The following is a 6,283-nucleotide window of genomic DNA, read 5'->3' on the forward strand; positions in this document are numbered from 1 at the left end:
TCTGGCGCCCCAAAAGCCCGCGGGAAGGCCGGCCAACGTGCCGCCCGGCGCCCGGCAGTGACGTCACGGCGCGGGCCTGCGCGTCACCGCGGGCGCGACGCTTCCGCCTCCGGAAGCCCCGCCCCTCGCGGGAGCCTCGGGGCCGCGGGCGGGGCCTGCGCGGCGAGAGCGTCGCTCCGCCAAACTCGGAAACAGTTATTTTCAGAATTTAGTGGGTTGCGTCACATGAGCAAAGAACTCGGGGTGAAGGGTTCGCAGTCGCTCCGCCGGCCCGGGACGGTCGCTCTTACTTCCGGCCCCCATTCTCGCGGCTCCCTAGGCTTGGGCGTGGCTTCTTAGGCCTTTCACTCTTTGGGTCTCTTACATATTGCGCTTTTTGTCAGTAATTGGTGAGATGGATAAAGAGAAATTTCAGAAATAATGGCCGACCCGGAATGCAGCCCGTTTCTGCCACCTGATTGATTCCTAATAGGAGATTTGATTTTTTTTTTTTCTTTTGGCAATACTGGGGAGCTCCCAGTACCTCCGAGCCACACCCCCCTGCCCTATTTTTTATTCTTTATTTTGAAACAGGGTCTCACTGAGTTGCAGAGGGCCTCACTAAGTAGCTGAGGCTGTCTGTGAACCGCGATCCTGCTGTCTCGGCCTCCCCAATGCTGGGATGACAAGCGTGCGCTACCAAGACCGGCTAGGTTTTTGTTTGTATTGGGGATTGAACCCAGGGGCATTCTACCTCCGACCTACACCTCCAGCCCTGTTTTATTTTTTGCTTGGAAACAGGGTCTCAGAAACTTGCCGAGAGCCTCGCTAAGTTGCTGAGGCTAGGCTCCACCTTGCAATCCCCCTGTCGCAGCCTCCTAGCTACTGGGATTCCAGATGTGCATCACCATAGCCCGGCTCTAATAGGAGACTGGATAATTGCTATTTAGCGCGCAGCTAAAAGCCTGTACTAATAGAGACGAAATAAAAGGAAGTTTTCAGTTTTGAAAAGCACGTGTGAAAGCTGAAAAATTCAGACAGATAAATGAGTTTTGAACAGAACTTTTAAGACAATTCATTCAGTAAGGTTTAACTTTTTCTTTCTTCTTTTTCTTTCCCTCTTTTTTTTTTTTTTTTTTTTTTTTTTTTTAGTGGGTCTGGGAATTGAATAGAACCCACGGGTTCGACCTCTGAGCTACACCTCAGCCCTATTTTCTATTTTTATTTTGAAACAGGGTCTCACTAAGTTGTGGAGGACCTCACTAAGCCTCTCGAAGGCTGGGATGACGAGCATGTGCCACAACGCCCACCCGGGCAAGTTTAACTTTTAATGATCTGTTTTGGCAATTGGATTTAAGATCAAATAATCTTTTAGTCTATATTTTTCAGCAGATAGAATTAAATTGAGGAAATGAAAGAAAGCTCCAGGATGGGATGGTTTTGAAGAACAGGAAAAGACAGAATGAACTCTTTTACACAAAGTCTGCATACAGTTATTGTTGGTCATCTTTCTGTGCCCAACACCTGGCAGAGTAATCATGTTTGGCGGAAGACAGTCTACACTGGGATTCAGTAGGAAGGCGGGGAATTGATCGGCCAATACTCTCACCACCTCACCTGGGTCGCTATCTCTAAGCCTGTTTGATCATCAACCAAACAGCAAATAAGACCGCAATCAGCTTTGCTGAGCTCACGGATCTATTGAGAAGATCAAAAGAGATAATGTGTGCGGAATTACCTTTCAATATCCTGTGCGTTTTAACAAGCATTCCCTATGTGCCAGAAACGGTGGGACACGGGCAGTAAAAAGATAGAGCCACTTGCTCTTAAAGTCCAGAAAGGAAAACAAGTATCTAAAGGCAAACATTGCCACAAAGGAGGGATGGCTATTATATAGACTGGGTATAAAACATGCTGCCCTATTACAGCAGAGAGAGGAAGTCATTTTATTGCAGATGGAATTTGGAATTTGTAAAAAGGAAAGTAACAAAGAAGGCTTGTGAAGGGAGGTATTATTCCAACCGGATGCTGATGGGTAAGTTCTGTGTATGTTCCGTCGTGGAAAAGCAATTGAATGCGGCGTCTCATAGAATTCGCCAAATGGACGATAACTGACTTTCAAAGGTGCTGTGGGTTATTGAGCTCAAGTTTCTGGAAACTATTCTTGTGGTAAATATGATTCACCCGCTCGCCTTTCTCTTCTTTCTTCTGTAATAGACTTCCATATAGAATTTAGTAAAAAAAAAAAAAAAAAAAAAAAAAAAAAAAAAAGAATTTAGCAACATCCGACTTTTTAACCATTCAATGGTATTGCTTTTTTTTTTTTTTTTTTTTTTTTTGGTGGTACTGGGGTTCCTGGAAACCCTTCTACCTCCGGGCTACACTCCCAGACCTATTTTATATTTTTGAAACAGGATCTCTTAAATCAGCACAGCTGGCTTCGAACCTGCGCGATCCTCCTGTCTCCGCCTCCCAAGCGCGGGGATTACAAGCGTGCGCCACCACGCCCGGCCAATGGTATTGCTTTTTAAATAAGAGAATAACCACCATACAGAAACACCAAACGTTCACACCATTGTTTATCAGATATATTCATATCTGGTGAACACTTGACTCATGAGTCATGATTTATAATTTAATGATACATTTAATTCCATCATTCAATCAAGGAACTTTTTTGTATATAGCATTATTTTATGCTTTACAAATAGAGTAGCCTCTAAAACAAACAAAAACAGTCCATGAAACCAATAATATTAGGCTATCCTCTGGCTCCTTCAAAACAATACTGTACTTGCTACTTTTTTGTTTAAATGAGTATGGTAAAGGAAAAAATGTTTAAGTGATTACCAGATTAAGATTAAGAAAATTTGAGCCAGGCATAGTGGCACACTCCTGTAATCCCAGTACTTGGGAAGCTGAAATAGAAGGATCACAGGTTCAAAACCAGCCTGAGCAACTTAGCAAAACCCTGTTTCAAAAGGAAAAGGGCTGAGGGTGTAACTCGGAGGTAGAATGTTCCAGATTCAGTCCCAATACCGAAAATGAAAATAAAAATATGAAAATTGTATTAACTTTTTTCTTGTAAAATAGTGTGTGAGACTCATTATTCAATTTTAATAGAATGCCTAAATCTGGCCTGGAACCCAGGTTGAGACTATTCTATGGTAATAATGGAAACATCGTTAAGTTTCCATTAGACACTTGACCTAGGTGGATGTGTCTTCAGTTTTAACTGTTGGAATTTTTTCAATCATAAAGCATAGGTTGGGAGAATAAGGCTGTAGGAGGGGACAATCAAAACAATAAAAATTTAGCTGGGCGTGGTGGCTGTAATCCTGGTATTTGGCAGGCTGAGACAGGACCATCACAGGTCCAAGGACCTCGTCCACAGAACAGTAAGACTCAGCAACCTAGTGAAACCTCGTAAAAAAAAGAACTTGGAGCTGGGTGTGGTGGCACACTCTTGTAATCCCAGTACTGGGGAAGCTGAGACAGGAGGATCGCGCAGTGAGCCTCAGCTACTTAGTGAGGCCCTTTGCAACTCAGTGAGACCCTGTTTCAAAATAAAGAATAAGAAGATAGGGCTGGGGGTGTAGTTTGGAGGTAGAATGCCGCTGGGTTCCATCCCCAGTACTACAAAAAGGAAAAAGAAAATAACTCGGGGTGCAGCTTGGAGCTAGAATATCCCTGGATTCAATCCCCAGGACCACAAAAAAAATAAATAAATAATAAATGGTAACTTTTAATTCTCTTTTCTATCATTAGCTTGGGAATACCTAATTTGGCTGATAGGTCAAGGATGCCAAAAATACGATCTAAGAAGTATTATCTTCCTTTTTGACAAAGCCTGAATGAGTGAGAGGAGCGCCACTGTTTACAGAACAAAAGTCACTTTAACCACATCTCCAGACCTGCATTCAGAGAAGCCAATTGGTGAACATTTAAGATGCCAGTTATCTGCTTCTTTCCCTCCCTCCGACCAAAACACACGCCAGCACAGAGTAAGAAAAAGCATCTCTAGGGCGGGGAGAGGAGGGAACCACGCCAAGAGATGTGCCGTGCACGTGTGTCACTCTGAATCTTACGTCCATGCTCAGTTACGCTGCACCAAGAAAATTTTGAAGAAAGAAAGCACGCAGTCCCCCATCTCAGGACGTGTCACCTTCCCTTTAACAGGATGCTGCAACCCCTTCAAACAAGCAAGGCTTTTTGAGGCCTCCATTTAAACACAGATGTGTCCACTCCTGGGAAGTTCTCAGTCTGTCTGGCTTCCCTGCACAATCTTAAAGTCTCCGATTGTTTTTTTTTTTTTAATTTTTTATTGGTGCATTGTAGTCATACATCTTAATGGGGTACAAGATGGCGGAGGCACACATGCACACATCGCTCATTTAGCCCTTCCCTGGTGCCCACCCCGTGCCCTCCCCCTCCCTCCTGCTCATGTGTGGCTTAGTGATTGATGTGTTTGTAAAAGTCTCAGTTTAAATGTCACTTCTTCAGGGAATGAGTAAGTTTGTTTTTCGGTACTGGGGATGGAACCCTTGGGCATTCTGTCTTGTAGCTACACTCCTTGCCCTATTTTATTTTATTTTATTTATTGTGGAGGGGGGGGCTTTTGACCTCTGAGCTACACTCCCAGACCTATGTTATATTTTATTTGGAAACAGGGTCTCACCAAGTTGCTGAGAACCTCACTCAGTAACTGAGGCTGGCTTCGAACCTGCGCAATCCTCCTGTCTCAGGCTCCCAAGTACTGGAATTACAAACATGCACCATCACGCCTGGCTCCTATTTTATTTTTACTTTGAAGTGGTGTTGCTAGGTTGATAGTCTCACTAAGTTGATGTGGTCTTGTTGAGGCCATCCTCAAACCTTCATCCTCCATTTTCAGCCTCCTAGGTACTGGATTTACAGGCGTGCACCACCACACCCGGCCCAGCCCTCTTTATTTTTGTTTTGAAAGAGGTCTTCCTACATTGTGCGCTCCACCATGCCCAGCTTCAGGGAGGTTTTTATTTTTTACACTCGCTTCTACCATCTCGTAATTTTCCCCATAGCATTTAATTTCTGATCAGCAAATGCCCACTTAAATAAATACATAAAGTCGCCTACCTTGTAAACGAATCAAAGCCTCCCTATTTGTTTTATCCAACATCTAGCCCACTGCATGGCATGGTAAACTTTGTTAAATTTTTAGTTGTAATTTAAAAAATATTTAAATAAATGAATACTTAGTCATTTTGATTTAAATGAACGTTTCAAAGACAGCGGCAGGATCGCACGGGGTATTCCCATTTTGTGTGAAGCCCCGCTACCTTCTGTCTCCCTGCTGCCACTTGCTGATTTAAACCTTGATTGTTCCCTGTGGCTGGCACACGGGGCCAGAATCGTCCTTCATTTAGGTGACTCAGAGCCACCAGGATCCTGTTTTCTGTAACATTGTCAGCTTCCAGTTTTCTTTCCTATAGCAGCCTTGCATGTCTCTTCTCGGAAGTCACAGATCACCACATTCAACACCGTTCTCTCATAGTGATATTTTCATTTTGAAATAGAAGGATGCCAGGCACGGTGGCCCACACCTGTGATGCCAGGGTTTAGGAGGCTGAGATCGGAGGATTACAGGTTCCAGGGCAGCATCGGCAAGCAGGGAGACTCTCATCAACCCAACACCCTGTTTCAAAATAAAAATAAAATAGGGGTGGGAGTGTAGCTCGGAAGTAGAATGTCCCTTGGTACCCAGTATCATCCACACACACAAAAAAAAAAAAAAGGAAAAGAAAGAAAAGGGATTACTAGCATCACCATGAGATCGAGAAATTATCACAAAAATAGTAATTTTATGATTTTTAGTCATGTGGTACCTATATTTTACCATCATTTTTAGACATGTTCTTCTCTGCAATATCATAGTTCTTCTCTTGACCACGGTATCTTTTAAATAAAAAAAGATTTGAAGCCAGGCGTGTTTGCACAAGCCAGTAATCCCAGTACTTGGGAGGCGGAGACAGGAGGATCACAGGTTCACAACCAGCCTCAGCTACTTAGTGAGGCCATGTTTCAAAATAAAAAATAAAATTGGGCTGGGGTATAGCTCAGAGAACGGAGAGAGGAAAGGGTTTATTTGTCCAATAATTAGAAGTTTTCCTTTATACTTCTCTGCCAACCCCACATATAGGAACCAGGACTGGAGAATTTTATGTCCCTTGAGGCTTCTCTTTGAAGGGAGTTTTGGTCCACAACTCCATCTTTGAGCAAATAAAACCTTAAATCTTATCATTAATTCTTTTATTGGATTTCTCTT

Source organism: Muscardinus avellanarius (assembly GCF_963383645.1).
Source record: "Muscardinus avellanarius genome assembly, chromosome: 11".
NCBI classification, from domain to species: Eukaryota; Metazoa; Chordata; class Mammalia; order Rodentia; family Gliridae; genus Muscardinus; species Muscardinus avellanarius.